The sequence below is a fragment of the Geotrypetes seraphini genome, chromosome 11, assembly GCF_902459505.1.
Source record: "Geotrypetes seraphini chromosome 11, aGeoSer1.1, whole genome shotgun sequence".
Classification (NCBI taxonomy): domain Eukaryota; kingdom Metazoa; phylum Chordata; class Amphibia; order Gymnophiona; family Dermophiidae; genus Geotrypetes; species Geotrypetes seraphini.
In genome coordinates this window covers 80686508-80707024 of record NC_047094.1, presented here as the reverse complement: position 1 = coordinate 80707024, position 20517 = coordinate 80686508, and positions in this window count along the sequence as shown.

Below are 20517 nucleotides of genomic sequence, written 5' to 3'. Positions count from 1 at the left end.
AAATCGAGATGAAGTGGGTCCTTTGTTTCCCACATCATCTTCAAGGCTTCACTGGATCGCAGCTGAGTCGATGAATCAGCCTGCGATGCCTGTGCTGCAGAACCTTCTCTCTCTCCACAGTCTGCAGGCTGAGCTGTGCTGCTCTTTTCTTTCCCTGCGTCGTCGCACGCAGGAAGGGAGAGTGGTTGATCCGGAGCTCTTCATTCTTCCGGGGAGAAGCTGATTGCCTCGAGGGAGGACATGGAATCCTCCATTTGGTTCCTGCCTCCATCTAAGGACTTTTCAGCCATTACAACTGGTAGCACCCGCTCCACAAAATAATTTTTCCTACCTTTGTTGTCTGGTGATTTCATGAATCTCTGGTTGTACTTCCTTCTGACTGCATCCAATATTTCTTTCTTTCTGCACTCAGCAGTGGCGTACCTAGGGTATGTGGCACCCGGGGCCCATCATTTTTTGACACCCCCCCCCCCCCCATGTAAAAAATTTTTTTTTTTTTTTTTTGCAATAACCATGAAATGGAATAAATGGTCAGAATAGAAACAGGCAGTGAAAATTTTCTTTTATTGAACCTCATATATGTAACCATTATTCCAAACATAACATAACATAAATTATGTCTAAATTGTCATGACATTAGAAGTACATATGGAGTAGTTGCAGGTGATGCTTGGGACAGTTCTGATTGTGTTAGTTCGGTTTTATGTGTTTTTTGAATAGAAGGGTTTTTATTTCTTTTTGAAGGTTTTGCAGTCTGTGGTTGATATCAATTGGTTGTAGAGTTGGGGGTCGAGTGTTGCAGCTCGAATGGCTAGGAGGTTGTCGAACAGTTTTTTTCTTTTGACGTTTTTGGTTGGAGGGTGTGTGAATGGTGCATAAGTTCTCCTATGCCTGTTTGAAGTGGATTTAATTATTTAGCTGAAGAAATTAGTTACCCCCCCATTCCACACACATTAATTCTCTTCCATTTTTGTTCCCATTATAAAAAACACTGATAAGTTCCCAGAAAAAAAATACATTAAAATAAGAAGTGAAAACAAAGGCCCCTACAGATGAGAACATAACATAAGAATAGCCTAACTGGGTCAGACCAATGGTCCATCATGCCCAGTAGCCCATTCTCATGGTAGCCAATCCAGGACACTAATACCTGGTCAAAACCCAAAGAGTAGCAACATTCCATGCTACCGATCCAGGGCAAGCAGACACTTCCCCCATGTCTTAATAACAGATTATGGACTTTTCCTCCAGGAATTTGTCCAAATCTTTCTTAAAACCAGCTACACTATCTGCTTTTACCATAACTTCTGGCCACTTCATTTTTAAGTTTAGATCTTTCCTTTCAAACAGAGACCTTGCTAGATGTCAAATACAGCACAAGGTAACTTCACATGGACTTAGCTGTGCAGGAAATGTGAATCTCCTCATACACCCACCATATAGTGCAAAAATGTGCAAAGGTCTGTTTTTTTCTTTCAATCACTACATAGCCTAATGCCACACAAGCAGCGCTGTTACAAACATATTCTGTAGGTCAATGCTAAGGATAACAAAGTTTCCTTCCTTGGACCAGAAGGAGATAAACCACTGGAAGAGATCCCAAAACAACACCCAAAGACCCACTCAGTGTGTGAATCAGTTGAGTGGAGTGGACTAACTGGGGGGTGGAAATGGGCCCGGAGTTTGCTCAGCAGAATTTCCCAGACCACCTCTTCCTCTCAACACATTGACACGCTGCCACCATCACCACTAGGAACACCTCACTGGGTAGGCCAGCTATGCTATAAACTTTATAAAACACATTATTATATTTTCTTATAAAGCACATATTTTAACTGACCTCTCTGACATCCTCAGCCTTTCCATTCACAAAAATAGAAGGAAGAAAAGTTCCCATTTCCTGCTGTCTCATGTCCCCGGCCTATACAATATTTTTTTTCTGCAGACCCTTCAAAAGTCTGACCAAATCCTCGTTTCACTTGCATTATAAAGTACTGAGGATGCCATCTCTCCCCAATCCCAGGTCCTAAAGTCTAAGACAGTAGCGCAAACTAATGCTGCCAGATACAGGAAAAAAATTTTTTGATTCGATTCAGCCCTATTGAATTGGTTTTTCAATTCGATTTTCCTGCCCAGTTGGGTGATTTTTTTCAAAACTCCTGGTGGGTTTTATAGCTTTTTCACCCCCTTTGGCTTCTCCTAACCACACTGGCGCTGTGGTGTAAATAAAATAAAGAAACAAAAAGGACTTTTCCTCTTTCTGTTAAATCCTAGCTCACGTTTGCAGTCCAACACCAGCTCTGGCAGGATACACATTTCAAATCTGACATGTTATAATCACAAAACAGAAAATAAAATTAATTTTTCTACCTTTTGTTGTCTGGTTATATTTCATATCTTGTTGGTCCAAGGCTCTGGTTTTTTTCTGATAACTTGCTTGCCAGGGTCTCCTTCTTTCTGCATGCTAACCATCCATCTGCCAACTCTGTCCTCCCTTTCCATTTCCCTTCCCTTCCCAGGAAGTCTGGTATCTTTCCTTTTTTTCATCTCCCTCCACAGATCCACCTTTTCTTAAATACCCTTTCATCCGGCATCTCTCCCTCCTTCCCCACCATCCCAGAGTCCACCATCTCTCCCTTTCTTTTCCTAATTACCCTCCTATCCAGTATCTCTATCCCTCCTCCACACCATCCCTTGTATCCAATTTCTCTCCCTTTCTGTTCCTTCCCTCCCTAAATCCCATGGTCCATCATCTCTCTCCCTCTCCTCTATTTTCAGACCCATTATTTCTTCCCCCCCCAAAGTTTGGCATATGCATGTCTCTTTGAACACCCCCTTCCCTCCGTGTACTTCTAAATCATGGTCCCCCCCCAAAGGCCTGTCCCCCCTTAAAGGTCTGCCTGTCCCACCTTGAAGGCCTGCACCCCCCTTGAAGGCCTGACCCTTCCCCTTGTAGGCCTGTCCCCCCCTTGAAGGCCTGCCTGCCTGTCCCCCCCTTGAAGGTCTGCACCCCCCGAAGGCCTGCACCCCCCCCGAAGGCCTGTCCCCCACTTGAAGGCCTGTCCCACCCCCTTGTAGCTTCTCCCCCCCCTTGTAGGCCTGTCCCCCCTTGAAGGCCTGCCTGCCTGCCTTTCCCCCCTTGAAGGCCTGTCCCCCCTTGAAGGCCTGCACCCCCTTGAAGGCCTGCACCACCCCCCTCGAAGGCCTGCACTCCCTTGAAGGTCTGCACCCCCCCCGAAGGCCTGTCCCCCACTTGAAGGCTTGTACCACCCCCTTGTAGCTTCTCCCCCCTTGTAGGCCTGTCCCCCCCTTGAAGGCCTGTCTGCCTGCCTTTCCCCCCCTTGAAGGCCTGCACCCCCTTGAAGGACTGCACCCCCCCCGAAGGCCTGCACTCCCTTGAAGGTCTGCACCCCCCCGAAGGCCTGTCCCCCCCTTGAAGGCCTGTCCCCCCCTTGAAGGCCTGTCCCACCCCCTTGTAGGCCTGTCCCCCCCTTGTAGGCCTGTCCCCCCTTTAAGGCCTGCCTGCCTGCCTTTCCCCCCCTTGAAGGCCTGTCTCCCCCTTGAAGGCCTGCCCCCCCCTTGAAGGCCTGCACCCCCCCTTGAAGGCCTGTCCCCCCCCTTGTAGGCCTGTCCCCCCCCCTTGTAGGCCTGTCCCCCCCCCTTGAAGGCCTGCCTGCCTTTCCCCCCTTGAAGGCCTGTTCCCCCCCCTTGAAGGCCTGCACCCCCTTGAAGGTCTGCACCCCCCCAAAGGCCTACACCGCCCCCGAAGGCCTGCACCCCCCTGAAGGCCTGCCTGCCCCCCTTGAAGGCCTGCACCCCTTGAAGGTCTGCACCCCCCCCGAAGGCCTGTCCCCCCTTGAAGGCCTGCCTGCCTGCCTGTCACCCCCCTCCCCCTTGAAAGCCTGCTTGCCTGCCCGCCCGCCCCACCCTGAAGGCCTGATGCCCCGACCCACCCCGAAGGACCGCTCGCCCCCCTGGCCTCCCCGCACCACCTATGAAGCAGCCGCAGCAGGATCGCGAAGTCAGCGTCAGCGATCCCTGCGCTGCTTTCTGCGCCACGGTCCCGCCCCTCCTCTGACGTCAGAGGAGGGGCGGGATCGCGGCGCAGGAAGCAGCGCAGGGATGCTGACGCTGACTTCGCGATCCTGCTGCGGGCTGCTTCACAGGTGGTGCAGGAAGGTCAGTGGGGCGAGCGGTCCTTCGGGGGTGGCGGGGGACTGAACGGCAAGGCCGGGAACACCCCCTTAGGGCTGGCACCCGGGGCGGCCCGCCCCCCCGCCCCTCCCTAGGTACGCCACTGGCACTCAGGTCACATTATTCGAGTCGTCTAGCGCGTTTAGCAAAGAAATTATTTTTAAATCAAAACGTGTTATCATCAGGAACAGGCTAATAGGAGGATTTCTTACCATTTACTTTGGTAATTAACATTGCTTTAAGAACTGCAACTTGCAACTGTGTTCAGAACTTTGTAAAGATTCACAAAACTTTCAAGAAAACACATATTTCTTCTTAGTTCTTATATAATAATGAAAAGAACAGGAATGAGCATGTGAAAAAAAAATTTGTCGTCTTATATTTTTCTGCAGAACAAATTTGCTTAAGTATATTTGGTGTTGATTTCAAATAAGAATGAAATTCTTGGCAGGATTTCTTACAATTTACTTTGGTAATTAACATTGCTTTAAGAACTGCGACTTGCAACTGTGTTTTTTCACTCATCCACAACTTATTCATAAGGGAAAACACCCTTTCTACGGGTGCATTAGTGCCGGGCAGACATAAAATATATTCAATAATTATATGAAAGTTTGTATGATTCAAATTATTGGTGTGAAAGTGTTTGAACAATTCCACCCAACGACTTTCGGTTGAAACGCTCCCAGTGTTCCATTCTGTCACTTTTTGCGGTGTAATATACAGTAGTTAGAAATAAGTGAATACTCATTAAATACTTCTGTATCTTGGTTACAATTAAGAAATCCCTTTTCAATCAATACATCCATTACGCTTTGAATTTCTTCCCAAATAGGTATTTTGGTTAAATTTGACCATTCAAATGTTTTTAACTCTTCACAGAACCAAGTCCACTGCTCCAAATATTCTTTGCTTATTTTATAGAACTCAGCAGCTGTAGTTTTAACATATTCTTCTTCAACACCACTGCAGCCATTTTCTTGCAATTTTGCCATTAAATTACAAACGGAGTGGGGAAGAAACAGAGTACCGTATTTGCTGGCGTATAAGACGACTTTTCAGTACCTTAAAATCCTCCCCAAAGTCGGGGGTCGTCTTATACGCCGGGTACTGTTTACTAGAGAGCTGCACGGGAACGGGGATGACGGGAATCCCGCGGGACCCACGGGCATCCCGCGGGTTCCCCCTTTGGGTCACGGGGATCCCGTGGGGACGCCCCTAGGGTCGCGGGGATCCCGTGGGGACGCCTCCGAGGGTCGCGGGGTTCCTGCGGGGCTGGATATACTCAGTCGCGCGGCTCTTCTCCCTACCTTCTCTGCTTGCAGCACAGAGCCGAACGGAAGTCTTCCCGACGTCAGCGCTGACGTCGGAGGGGAGGGAGGGCTTAAACAAAGCCGTCCCTCCTTCCGACGTCAGCGCTGACGTCGGGAAGACTTCCGTTTGGCTCTGTGCTGCAGGCAGTGCAGGTAAGGAGGAGAGTAGCCTCGCGGTTCGAGTGGCTACCAAGGGAGGGGACGGTCCGCCCCGCCACACCCCGCCTCGGTTGCAGCACAGCCGGCCAGGTCCCCTTACTTTTGTGGCACTTCCCCGACCGACTGACAACAGCCCCGGTCCGACAATCCTCCCTGCCCTGTAGCCGCGAATCTAAATTATCTTCTTACAGCAGCTGTAATAAGGTAATTTAGATTCGCAGTTAAGGGCAGGGAGGTTTGTCGGACCAGGGCTGTTGTCAGTCGGTCGGGGAAGTGCCACAAAAGTAAGGGGACCTGGCCGGCTGTGCTGCACCCGGGGCGGTAGAGAAGGAGTGGGGAGAAGGACGCTGAAAGGCCATGGGGAAGACGGGAGGGGGGGAAGGACTCTGAAAGCAGTTGAAGACAGAGGAGGGAGAAGGACGCTGAAAGCACATGGGGAATACAAAGAGGTGGAGAAGGACGCTGAAAGGCCATGGGAAGGGCGGGGGGGAGGACTCTGAAAGCACTTGTGGAAGACAGAGTGGGGAGAAGGACGCTGAAAGGACATGGGGAAGACGGGGGGGGGGGGTGGAGAAGGACGCTGAAAGGCCATGGGGAAGACAGAAAGGGAGAAGGACGCTGAAAGGACATGGGGAAGCAGAGGGTGGAGAAGGACACTGAAAGCACATGTGGAAGACAGAGGGTGGAGAAGGACGCTGACAGGACATGGGGAAGATGGGGGGAGAAGGACGCTGAAAGGAAATGGGGAAGAGAGAGTAGGGAGAAGACGCTGGCAGGGAAGAAGACAGATGCCAGACTATGGGGGGAGCGGAGAGAAGAAGATGGGTGCCAGACCAATTTGGAAGGGGGAAGAAAGGGAGAGGCACAGTAACAGAGCAAATGGAAGATGCAGAAGGAAGAGAGACAGTGGATGAAAGGAATTGAATGAGAACATGAGGAAAGCAGAAACCAGGCAACAAAGGTAGGAAAAGAATTATATTTCTTTTTTTTTATTTTGCTTCAGGATAAAGTAGTATATTAGTTGTGTTGATAAAAATTTATAAACATTAGAGGCTCTGGTAGAAACCCATTTGCAAAGTATGTATTCTTCCCAATTAATATTTTCAAATTAATAAAGTCTTTTTGCTTATTTGTAAATGGGTTTCTACCAGAGCCTTTAATTCAGTAGCATAATTAAATGAAATAACTATTTCTGAAGTTTATAGGGACGGGCGGGGACGGAGGGGATTCCTCGCGGGGACGGGTGGGGATGGAGGGGATTCCTCGCGGGGACGGGTGGGGACGGAGGGAATCCTCACGGAGACGGGTGGGGATGGGTGGGATTCCTCACGGGGACGGGTGGGGACGGGTGGGACTTTGGCGGGGACGGGTGGGGACGGGTGGGATTTCTGTCCCCGCGCAACTCTCTACTGTTTACATGCCCTTACTTTACATGCCCTAACATCTCCTTCCTTACCTCCTTACGGTGCTTACGGTACTAGTAAACCTGCCGGGACATTAGCGGGGCCATGGCGGGACATCAGTGTGACAAGGGTGCCATCTCCTTCATCCTGCGCAGCGGGAAGTAGCGGCGCTCTGGCCCCACCCCTTTTCTCTTTACTACGTCTCTCGCACATGCGGCCGTGTGTGGAGTCTAGCCCTTAAGGAAGTTGCGGGGGCGAACAGGAGGCTTTTGAAGGCTTTTAAAGGGAAACTGTCATGCCAGCAAACTTGCTAGGGACTTGCCCGGCACTTGCTCTCTTCCTCTATGTGTTATCTTCCTTCTATCATTGACAGTTTCAGTTTGGTTAACAGTTTAGAAAACAAATAGCATGGCAGCTCCCATGGGTTTATTGTTCTATTCAGCTTTAGTGAATTAATTAAAATTGTTGAAATAAATTCTGATGTTCTTTTAAGTTTTATTTGTTGTGCAGAAGGTGTGCGGAAGAAGGGGTAGTCTTATATGGCGAGTATATAACAAACTCTATATTTTAACTGTAAAAGTTGGGGGGTCGTCTTATACGCCGGCAAATACGGTACTTTGTTTCAAGGCCAAATTGTCTTTAAGTTGATTTATTTCCTTCATGGCATTAATTGCAGAAATACTTTGACCCCTGATCTTTAACACAGCTTGATGGAATTTTCCTGACTGTGCATGCATAAAAAAGCCATAATTCAGAGCTAGGATTTTCAAAAAAGGTTCTCAATATGTTTGGACATGTATCAATACTCATATAGTAGTTTTTTAATGGCTTGTAGAGTTTCAAAACTCTTTCAATAGCTGGCATAAGCTCAAGCCACCTGGTTTTACTATAGCCTAGTAATTTTTAATATTCTGTGCCAACTTCATTACAAAATTCTTTCAGAGTTTCCACATGAACACTATAGATATAAAAATGTGAATATATTTTCATAATAACGCATTCAAAGTCTACAGTTTTAATCGCATTGTGAATTATGTGAGCTCCACATCCGATTCATATCAATGTTCTTCTAAGGGATAAATTTAGTTTTGCATAAACATTGTTAACACCTCGTCTTTTCAATCCGCCAAAATTGTAGTTAGTATTATCTCCACAAAATACCACAATTTTTGAAGTCAAATTATTTTCTGTCAATACTTCCATTAGATAATTGACAATAACGTCTTATGTTTCGCCCGGTTGGTCTTGAAATTCTAAAAGTTTGACTTGTGTGCCTTCATACAGTAAAAAGAAGCAATCTAAAACAGGGAACATTTTTGTGGACCCATGGTTTGAAGCATCGGTTAATATAGTAACACAGTTGCATTCGCTGAGGCGATCTTTTAATTCACCTATTACTATTGGCGCTAACACATTTACAACAATAGCTTCTGTTTTCGTACGAGCACATCTAAATTTCTGTTCAAAACATGTTTGAATTAACTTAGAAGCACAATCTGAGCGAAAACTGTGATTCTCTTGCACCGTATGATAAGCCCAGGCGCCTTCCGTCGCAGCAACTTCCAGATCTTTCGAAGTTGGTGAATCCATTTTCTTAAAAAAATTAAGCATTGAAGAACTCAAAGCGGCAGCAATATCAGAATTTTTATGTTTTTCTGATCTTAAATGTTGGTCAATATCGTTACCACCTCCATGGGCTACACTAAATTCTGTATGACACTTTTCACATCTGACGTCTGATGGAGTACTTCTTTGCTGCTTTATAAACGGATACTTAGCTTGTAAGTTAACATTAAAAGTGCACTTGCGTTTAGGCATTGTTAAAATGAAGGGTGATCCAAACTGTATATGAAAGAACAGTTTGTTTAGCTCTTATACTGACAACTGACTCTGAATAAACTGTAGGAAATGTTTTTTCACTCAGAGAATAGTTAAGCTCTGGAACGCATTGCCAGAGGATTTGGTAAGAGCAGATAGCGTAGCTGGTTTTAAGAAAGGTTTGGACAAGTTCCTGGAGGAAAAGTCCATAGGCTGTTATTGAGAAAGACACAGGGAAGTCGCTGCTTGCCCTGTATCGGTAGAATGGAATGTTGCTACTCTGGGGATTCCAGAATCTTGCTATTCTTTGAGATTCTGCCTGGAATCTTGATATTCTTTGGGATTCTGGAATGTTGCTACTCTTTGGATTTTGGCCAGATACTAGTGACCTGGATTGGCCACCAAGAGAATGGGCTTGATGGACTATTGGGCTGACCCAGTAAGGCTATTCTTAAGTTCAAGTTTATTTTTCTTTGCAGGCTGATATTTATTTGTCTGCTGAGTTGGAAAAAAATCAAATAAAGAAGAGCACTTATCTTTTAGCCCGGCAACTACCCAGCCATTTCACTGCTAAGTTTCTTCAGAGGCTACTATGTCTCTTCAAAATCACTTCCGCCCTAAACCAAACATTAATAATTACATTGGTGAAATCCCAACAAAACACACTTAATGCGTAATTGCATTGTATAAATCTTGCCCAGAAGTAATTTCTCAAGACTTCCCTCGCCTGATGCCTCTGATCCTCCTGCTAACCCTCCAAAGAACTTACAGTGATCCCCAGCAAAAGCCCCTCTGCGCAAATCTTCCATCATGTCCCCCAACCGTAAAACCACCTGTAACTCTTACCTTCCCCCATTACTAAGGGCTAGATTCACTAAATCTCACCAATCTGGGCACAGTTGGGCTGTTGGATCTGTACCCACCCAACTACCATCGCCTGCTCCATCAGGAGAGCGGAGGTTCCTCCACGTGGCCTAGTCTCCCTCGCCTCGGCAAAAACCAGGACCGCGGCTCCCCCTTTGTCCCTTTCTATTCCTTCCCTCCCATGTCCTGAGTTCATGCCCCCTTCCCCTGACTGCCTTCCCGCATTTCTTGTCCCCCGCCTTGTTAAACTGCTTATTTGTCCCCAGTAGCACTCCCGACATCACTATGTCCAATATCCGCACCCCAACCCCCTCTATTCCATCTCCACCACCATATTTTTAAAAAATCATCTCGGCTTTCTGCCCCTCTCTGCCTTCCAGATTTTGTCCCCAGCAGCACTCCCCGCATCACTATGTCCAATATCCACACCCTCACCCCCTCTGTTCCATCTCCACCACCATATTTTTTAAAAATCATCTCGGCCTTCTGCCCCTCTCTGCCTTCCAGCATTTGTCCCCAGCAGCACTCCCCGTATCACTATGTCCAATATCCCTTAGGCATACAGGAAAGTGTGAATTTTTTAATTTTAAAATTAGTGGGGTTTCAGTATAATTATGCATAGGCTGTGTAGCAAACGGAAAGTGTTTTGTATTTAGACTGGTGAAGTTATTTAGAAAATGTTTCTTTTCCCAATAAAGCCTATGGGAATTCAGGTATTCAAAATGGAGCCTGGAACTGTAAAAGTTTAGATTCCATGATTTAAAAAAAAAAAAAAAAACTGTACCTTTTCAGGGCTGACTGTTGATTGGTTGTCTGACATCAGATGATGCCATCTAGGTTCATGTTGCCATAGGAACACACACACAGAGAGCTGGTTCAGTTGAGAGCTATGGTTTTTAAGGGAAGGTTGCAGCAGGCAGAGCTGACAAGGTTTAAAGAATTTCTTTCAGTTTAGTTGATTTGGCTATAATGGAAAACAATTCATGAGTACTGTCAATAGTGCTGGAGTCAGCTGACAGAATTTTAGGCACATTTGGCTAGCATAGGTTGTTTCTCACAGAAAGCCTGAGGGGGCCTGCAGTAGGAGAATCATGGGTTTTGTCTAGCTTTAAAGGTTGTGTTCAGAGCCAATTGGCAAAGAGGAATGGGGGCTTGTATGCCACCTTTTTGTTACTTTGGCATTTCAAAGCTGCCATTGGCACTGGAGGATTAAGTGACTTGCCCAGGGTCACAAGGAGCAGCACTGGGATTTGATCTCACAACATCTGGGTGCAAAGGTTTCCCAGAGCTGGCTGTTGGGAATCTATTAACAGGGTTACCTGGAAAATCAGTAGTATTACCAGTTAAAAGGAATTAAATTTCCTTTAGCTGCCTTAAAGAAAAGGGCTTAGTATCTTCAAAGGTGAGCAATGCTGAGTGGATTGTGGAAGCCTGCTGGTCAGGAAGCCTGATCAGGTAGCCAAGCATCTGAGGCTGCAAACCAAGTTAAAAGTCAGATCAGAGCTGTTAAGCAGTGGGATCTGACAGGGACAGGAAAAAGTGGATAGCCCTTTCCAGGAACACTGGAGTGAGACATACCAGTTTGGGACGTTGGCTTATGTTTTTACTTTCCATTAGCTGATTTCATTTAGGCTCTGCCCTGAAGAGAGAACATGCTCAAATTGTACACAGAGGGAGTCGAGGCCAGACAGTGGCATAGTAAGGGAGGAGCGAATTGCTCTGGGCACTGTCTTGTTGGGGGCACTGGTACCTCTTCTCTGCCCCTCCCCCTCCCTTCCCACTCCTCCCCTCCCTTCAATTCCCCGCCATGGTACATCTTCTGTTGCTGGTGCGAGCAGCAGCTCCAACCTGCTGCTCACGCTGGCCTTGGCGCTCTTCTCTGACATTACTTCTGGGTTCCGTGACTAGAAAGTGATGTCAGGGGGAGAGCTGATGCTGGTGCAAGCAGCAAGTTAGATATGCTGCTCAGCTGGAGAAGCTAAACAGATACGGGGAAGGGGAATGTGCGTGACAGGGGTGGCGGGAAAGAAGCAGGGGATGGAGAAGAGGGTGAGGGGCACCACCACCTTAGGCGCCTCCCACCGTCGCTACACCACTGGGGCCAGATTCTCTAAAACTCCAACACCATGGCAGAAAATGACATTGTAGGAGTAATTCTTCTTTTACTGGAGATTCTCAGCAGAATAGCATGCAAATTATATGTACACTATTTGTGCAGAGAATTGTTGGTATAGGGGGGGGGAGGAACTGTATATGGCACTTACTCAGAAAAGCAGTCGCTAGCATAGCCCCTCCTGCCTGCCTGCCTGCCTTAAAAAAAAAAAAAAAAAGCTCCTGCTCTCCCTGCCTGATCTGGCAAGCAGGGAGAGCAGAGGCTGCTTTTTTTAAATGGGCACAGCTGTTGTGCGTGCAAAACACACAAATATAAGAGCTGCACAGTGGCGTACCTAGGGGGGGGCGGGCCGCCCCGGGTACCAGCCCTAAGGGGGTGTTCCCGGCCTTGCCGTTCAGTCCCCCGCCACCCCCGAAGGACCGCTCGCCCCACTGACCTTCCTGCACCACCTGTGAAGCAGCCCGCAGCAGGATCGCGAAGTCAGCGTCAGCATCCCTGCGCTGCTTCCTGCGCCGCGATCCCGCCCCTCCTCTGACGTCAGAGGAGGGGCGGGACCGTGGCGCAGGAAGCAGCGCAGGGATCGCTGACGCTGACTTCGCGATCCTGCTGCGGCTGCTTCATAGGTGGTGCGGGGAGGCCAGGGGGGCGAGCGGTCCTTCGGGGTGGGTCGGGGCATCAGGCCTTCAGGGTGGGGCGGGCGGGCAGGCAAGCAGGCTTTCAAGGGGGAGGGGGTGACAGGCAGGCAGGCAGGCCTTCAAGGGGGACAGGCCTTCGGGGGGGGGTGCAGACCTTCAAGGGGTGCAGGCCTTCAAGGGGGGGGACAGGCCTTCAAGGGGGGGTGCAGGCCTTCAAGGGGGGTGCAGGCCTTCAAGGGGGGAAAGGCAGGCAGGCAGGCAGGCCTTAAAGGGGGGACAGGCCTACAAGGGGGGGACAGGCCTACAAGGGGGTGGGACAGGCCTTCAAGGGGGGGGACAGGCCTTCGGGGGGGTGCAGACCTTCAAGGGAGTGCAGGCCTTCGGGGGGGGGGGTGCAGTCCTTCAAGGGGGTGCAGGCCTTCAAGGGGGGGAAAGGCAGGCAGGCAGGCCTTCAAGGGGGGGACAGGCCTACAAGGGGGGGAGAAGCTACAAGGGGGTGGTACAAGCCTTCAAGTGGGGGACAGGCCTTCGGGGGGGGGTGCAGACCTTCAAGGGAGTGCAGGCCTTCGAGGGGGGTGGTGCAGGCCTTCAAGGGGGTGCAGGCCTTCAAGGGGGGACAGGCCTTCAAGGGGGGACAGGCAGGCAGGCAGGCCTTCAAGGGGGGACAGGCCTACAAGGGGGGGGAGAAGCTACAAGGGGGTGGGACAGGCCTTCAAGTGGGGGACAGGCCTTTGGGGGGGGACCATGATTTAGAAGTACACGGAGGGAAGGGGGTGTTCAAAGAGACATGCATATGCCAAACTTTGGGGGGGGGGGGAAGAAATAATGGTTCTGAAAATAGAGGAGAGGGAGAGAGATGATGGACCATGGGATTTAGGGAGGGAAGGAACAGAAAGGGAGAGAAATTGGACACAAGGGATGGTGTGGAGGAGGGATAGAGATACTGGATAGGAGGGTAATTAGGAAAAGAAACGGAGAGATGGTGGACTCTGGGATGGTGGGGAAGGAGGGAGAGATGCCGGATGAAAGGGTATTTAAGAAAAGGTGGATCTGTGGAGGGAGATGAAAAAAAGGAAAGATACCAGACTTCCTGGGAAGGGAAGGGAAATGGAAAGGGAGGACAGAGTTGGCAGATGGATGGTTAGCATGCAGAAAGAAGGAGACCCTGGCAAGCAAGTTATCAGAAGAAAATCAGAGCCTTGGACCAACAAGATTTGAAATATAACCAGACAACAAAAGGTAGAAAAATTAATTTTATTTTCTGTTTTGTGATTATAACATGTCAGATTTGAAATGTGTATCCTGCCAGAGCTGGTGTTGGACTGCAAACGTGAGCTAGGATTTAACAGAAAGAGGAAAAGTCCTTTTTGTTTCTTTATTTTATTTACACCACAGCGCCAGTGTGGTTAGGAGAAGCCAAAGGGGGTGAAAAAGCTATAAAACCCACCAGGAGTTTTGAAAAAAATCACCCAACTGGGCAGGAAAATCGGATTGAAAAACCAATTCAATAGGGCTGAATCGAATCAAAATTTTTTTTTCCTGTATCTGGCAGCATTAGTTTGCGCTACTGTCTTAGACTTTAGGACCTGGGATTGGGGAGAGATGGCATCCTCAGTACTTTATAATGCAAGTGAAACGAGGATTTGGTCAGACTTTTGAAGGGTCTGCAGAAAAAAAATATTGTATAGGCCGGGGACATGAGACAGCAGGAAATGGGAACTTTTCTTCCTTCTATTTTTGTGAATGGAAAGGCTGAGGATGTCAGAGAGGTCAGTTAAAATATGTGCTTTATAAGAAAATATAATAATGTGTTTTATAAAGTTTATAGCATAGCTGGCCTACCCAGTGAGGTGTTCCTAGTGGTGATGGTGGCAGCGTGTCAATGTGTTGAGAGGAAGAGGTGGTCTGGGAAATTCTGCTGAGCAAACTCCTGGGCCCATTTCCACCCCCCAGTTAGTCCACTCCACTCAACTGATTCACACACTGAGTGGGTCTTTGGGTGTTGTTTTGGGATCTCTTCCAGTGGTTTATCTCCTTCTGGTCCAAGGAAGGAAACTTTGTTATCCTTAGCATTGACCTACAGAATATGTTTGTAACAGCGCTGCTTGTGTGGCATTAGGCTATGTAGTGATCGAAAGAAAAAAACAGACCTTTGCACATTTTTGCACTATATGGTGGGTGTATGAGGAGATTCACATTTCCTGCACAGCTAAGTCCATGTGAAGTTACCTTGTGCTGTATTTGACATCTAGCAAGGTCTCTGTTTGAAAGGAAAGATCTAAACTTAAAAATGAAGTGGCCAGAAGTTATGGTAAAAGCAGATAGTGTAGCTGGTTTTAATAAAGATTTGGACAAATTCCTGGAGGAAAAGTCCATAATCTGTTATTAAGACATGGGGGAAGTGTCTGCTTGCCCTTGATCGGTAGCATGGAATGTTGCTACTCTTTGGGTTTTGACCAGGTATTAGTGTCCTGGATTGGCTACCATGAGAATGGGCTACTGGGCATGATGGACCATTGGTCTGACCCAGTTAGGCTATTCTTATGTTATGTTCTCATCTGTAGGGGCCTTTGTTTTCACTTCTTATTTTAATGTATTTTTTTTCTGGGAACTTATCAGTGTTTTTTATAATGGGAACAAAAATGGAAGAGAATTAATGTGTGTGGAATGGGGGGTAGCTAATTTCTTCAGCTAAATAATTCAATCCACTTCAAACAGACATAGGAGAACTTGTGCACCATTCACACACCCTCCAACCAAAAACGTCAAAAGAAAAAAACTGTTTGACAACCTCCTAGCCATTCGAGCTGCAACACTCGACCCCCAACTCTACAACCAATTGATATCAACCACATACTGCAAAACCTTCAAAAAGAAATAAAAACCCTTCTATTCAAAAAACACATAAAACCGAACTAACACAATCAGAACTGTCCCAAGCATCACCTGCAACTACTCCATATGTACTTCTAATGTCATGACAATTTAGACATAATTTATGTTATGTTATGTTTGGAATAATGGTTACATATATGAGGTTCAATAAAAGAAAATTTTCACTGCCTGTTTCTATTCTGACCATTTATTCCATTTCATGGTTATTGCAAAAAAAAAAAAAAAAAAAAATTTTTACATGGGGGGGGGGGGGGGGGGGGTGTCAAAAAATGATGGGCCCCGGGTGCCACATACCCTAGGTACGCCACTGGAGCTGCACACACATATATATATATATATCTAAAAGCTCCCCACCCAATTCTGGAAGCCCTTTATACCCCTGATAACGGGTACTTTTTCTTTTTGAAAGATTGGCAGGAGGGATGCCCACTCCCTCTTGTTGACATCCACACCTGTGCAGAGGACATCCAGACACAGTCACAAGCTCAGGGGAGACATGCGGTTTCTGTTGGGGCGGGACTGCGGGCAGAGCAGGGTGGGGCCAGGTGTCCTCTTTTAAAAAAAAAAGAAATCTGACAATCCTACATCCATATGACAGATAAAATTTAATGTGGAAAAAATGCAAAGTGAGGCACCATCAGGAAAAATAATTGAAATCATAGTTACCAGATGCTAGGGTCCACCTTAGGAGTAAGCACCCAAGAAAAAGATCTGTCTGTCTTTGTAGACCCTACACTGAAATCTTCTGCCTAGTATGCGGCTGCAGCAAAAAAAAAAAAAAAAAAGCAAACAGGATGCTAGGAATTATTAGGAAAGGGATGGTAAAAAAGACCAAGAATATTATAATACCTGTGTATCGCTCCATGGTGCAACCTTACCTTGAACATTATGTTCAGTTCTGGTCATTATATATATATATATAAAAAGATATACTGGGATTAGAAAAGGTTCAAAGAAGAGTGACCAAAATGATAAAGGGGATGAAACTCCTTTCATATGAAGAAAGGCTAAAGAGATTAGTGCTGTTCGGTTTGGAAAAGAGATGCTGAGGGGTGAGGGGATGTTATGACTAAGATCTACAAAATCCTAAGTGGTGTACTTGCACTTTTTCAAAAAGTACAAAGCCTAGGGGATACTCAATGAAAATACATCAAAATACTTTTTAAAAATGGAGGAAATATTTTTCATTCAAAGAACAGGTGAGCTCTGGAATTCATTGCCAGAGGATGAGGTAACAGCATTTAGCATATCTTGCTTTTAAAAAAGGTTTGGACAAATTCCTGGTGGAAAAATCTATAATCTGCTATTGAGCTAGACCAGTGTCTCTCAAACTGTGTGCCATGGCACAGTGGTGTGTACCTTAGAGATTCCAGGTGTGCCATGAGAGAACCCAGAATATTACTTTATTTTTTAAAATTCCCTTCATAAGTATACACTAGAATAGATGACATGATCGCATACACAAGAGTCTGTCAATGTTATGAGCATCTGTGTGCGTAAGGATACAACCGCTCAGACAAGCATCATTCTTTGATGTGATTGGTCCTTGAAAACTAACGTCAAGTAATTTTAGTTTTATTTTTTAGGTAATGTGGAGTGTGTGGTGCAGTGGTTAAAGCTACAGCCTTAGCACCCTGAGGTTGTGGGTTCAAATTCCTCACTGCTTCTTGTGACCTTGGGCAAGTCACTTAATCCCCTCATTGCCCCAGGTACACTAGATAGAGTTTGAGCCTGCTGGGACAGATAAGGAAATATGATAAAATACCTGTGAAAGGTCACTCAGACACAATAATCAGAGACTTGAAGAGAGCAACAGGATTTATTCAGCATATATGCGACTCCCAAGCACCGAGTTGGTAGCTTCAGAAGTCCCAAAATCAGGAAGTTACAGAGATATTCATTTTTCTGGCTATACAACTGAATTCTAGAAAAAACTTTTCACATGTTACTTTTCTTAACAATCATTGGTCCTAAGCTCACACTAGCAGGTCACTTATCTAAGCCCTGCAGTCTTTCTGTTACATGTCCAGGAGGGCAGAATACAATATCGTGTATGCTGAGATAACCTTAAGAAGCTAAAATGCCCAAACTAAAACACCCAGTGCAGGCAGGCTAGAACATGAGATAAGTTAGGTCTGCAGCTAAACATAATTCAGCATTTTATTAAAGAGAAAACTTAGTTCAACACTTAGAAAAACTAGTCCCAGACTCCTTCAGTCCCCCCTTTCAGGCTAGTCGGATGAAGGAGGAAGGAGACAAGCCTGATAAAGTTCAAGAAGGAGGAAGGTCAGGATCAGTTGTAGGGACTGGTCGATACAGGGGGAGCAGCAGCAATGGAACGGTCAACAGCAGAGTCAACAGTTCGGTGGAGCAGCTTTATGGCTATGGGGACCACACAGGACAGGCAACAAAGGAGCAGAGAAGACACCGGCAACCAGCACGATGGTCTTCATTGCTGAGCCAGAGGGCAACCAGGAGCTGAAGGTGCCAGAGAGCCAGTCTGCAGTGAGGCCATGACAGGTCTGGACAGGAATATAAGCCAGTTTGGTGATATGATCCACAACTTCCTTTGATCACTTTAACATTGTCATCAAGTTCAAGGTAGCAGTTGGAGAGATTGAATTTGCCACAGGCACCACCTTCTGCCACCAGCAAGTAGTCTAGAGCTAGGCAGTTCTGATAGATAGCAGTGTGCATTTTAGCATTGGCCTTGCCAATAGTAGCCAATGCACGAGCTGTTTCATTGGTAATGAGTTCAAGAACAGCCTGCAAGCGAATGATGCGGTTAAGCATATAGATAGAGGTCTGATAACCATAGCAACCATCTTCGGCCCAAGTAGCAGGTCCATAAGCAGCAATGATCCGTTCTGCAGGCCAGTCATCACCCCATTCACCTATTTTAAGGGAATTAGTGGTAGTAGTACGCTTATCCCAGGACAAGCAGGCAGCACATTCTCTACATGTGGGTGACGTCATCCACGGAGCCCCGACGCGGACAGCTTTTCAAGCAAACTTGATTGAAGATTTCAAGTTTGCTGGTGCTGCACCACACATGTGTGTGTGCCTTCCTGTTCCACTAGAGGGCGCATCCCCTCCTCATGGTCTTCAGTTCTTAGTTTTCTGCGGAGCCAGAAAGCCTTGTCTCTCTTCTCTGCGTTCTTCTAAGTGCCTTTCTAGCACCGCGGCTTCTTTATTTTGTTCGGGAGTCGCTGTGCATTTGTTGATTGATCGTGTATTTTCTTTGTTTCAAAAAAAAAAAAAAAAAAGGACTTTTTGTTGTGTTTCTGCTGGTTTTCCACCGGCAGGCCCTTCTTGGGCCTCAGCCATGCTGCTAGGCCTCGTTTGGCTGCAGCTGTGTTTTCTTCTTCCCTGGCCTCTCTTTGGGCTCACCTCGTGTGAGCAGAATGGCCGGGAACCTTTTTCCTTCATTGGAATCAGGCTGACGTAGCATCGATCCCCGGTAAGTCTTTCTTTCTTTCTAGCTGCGTTACCTCGGTAATGCCACGGCTGAGTCTCAGGCATTCCAGGCATTGAGTGCAGTTGTGCCAGCCTCTACGAGACTTTCGAAGTGTACCTCCTTTCATGGGAATACTCATCCTTGAGGTTGCCCTCTATGGAGCGCACTGCTGCACCTTCATTACCAGTTTCATTGGTACGGTGCCAACTTCCGACCCTCAATGGACTTCGGTGTGCCTCGATGTCGACTGGGGCTTTGTGCCTCGACGTCGACTGAGGCTTGGTGCCTCGACGTCAACTGAGGCTTGGTGCCTCGACGTCGACTGAGGCTTGGTGCCTCGACGTCGACTGCAGCTTTGTGCCTCGACATTGCCTGGAATCGACTGAGGTGTCGTCGACTGAGGCTTTGTTCTTTGACGTCGCCTGAGGCTTCGTGCCTTGACGTCGACTGGGGCTTTGAGCCTTGACGTCGCCTGGAATCGACTGAGGCGTCGCCGACTGAGGCATCGACTGGGGCTTAGTGCCTCGACGTCGCCTGGAATCGACTGAGGCGTAGTCGACTGAGGCTTTGTGCCTTGATGTCGCCTGAGGCTTTGTGCCTTGACATCGCCTGAGGCTTCGTGCCTCGACGTCGACTGGAGCTTTGTGCCTCGACGTCGACGGAGGCTTTGTGCCTCGAGGTCGACTGAGGCTTTGTGCCTCGAGGTCGACTGAGGCTTTGTGCCTCGAGGTCGACTGAGGCTTTGTGCCTCGAGGTCGACTGAGGCTTTGTGCCTCGAGGTCGACTGAGGCTTTGTGCCTCGACGTCGCCTGAGGCTTTGTGCCTCGACCTCGACTTAAGCTTTGTGCCTCGACCGAGGCTTTGTGCCTCGACCTCGACTGAGGCTTTGTGCCTCGACCTCGACTGAAGCTTTGTGCCTCGACCTTGACTGAGGCTTTGTGCCTCGACCTCGACTGAGGCTTTGTGCCTCGACGTCGACTGCGGCTTTGTGGCTCGACGTCGACTGCGGCTTTGTGCCTCGATGTCGTCTGAGGCTTTGTGCCTCGACGTCGTCTGAGGCTTTGTGCCTCGACGTCGTCTGGGGCTTTGTGCCTCGACGTCGTCTGCGGCTTTGTGCCTCGACGTCGTCTGGGGCTTTGTGCCTCGACGTCGTCTGGGTCTTTGTGCCTCGACGTCGTCTGGGGCTTGGTGCCTCGACGTCGACTGAGGCTTGGTGCCTCGACGTCGACTGAGGCCTTATCCCAGGACAAGTAGGCAGGTATTCTCACTAGTGGGTGATGTCATCCAACGGAGCCCCGATGCGGACATCTCACAAGCACACTTGCTTGTAGAAACTTTTAGAAGTTTTGAGTTGCCCACACCGATCACAGAGCCAATATCAACCATCAGGAGCTGGCCATCATTCATAGGAAATTTCATTGAGCAGTGTCTGAAGGGGTTGACCTGGCAAATTGGAGGTGTTCTTGGCAGGCCAGGGGTCTCTGGCAACAGTGGAGGTGTTAAAAGACCAGAGAGATGAATACTTGAGGTATCCAACCTGGACGTTGAAGAGGGGGTCCAATACGTTGAAGACAGTGGGAAGCAACAATGGAGGTTTGCAAGGCCCATCGTGAAGGTCGTGGACCTGACATGAAAGTTAGGTTCTGTGAAGTCAGGTTTAACATGT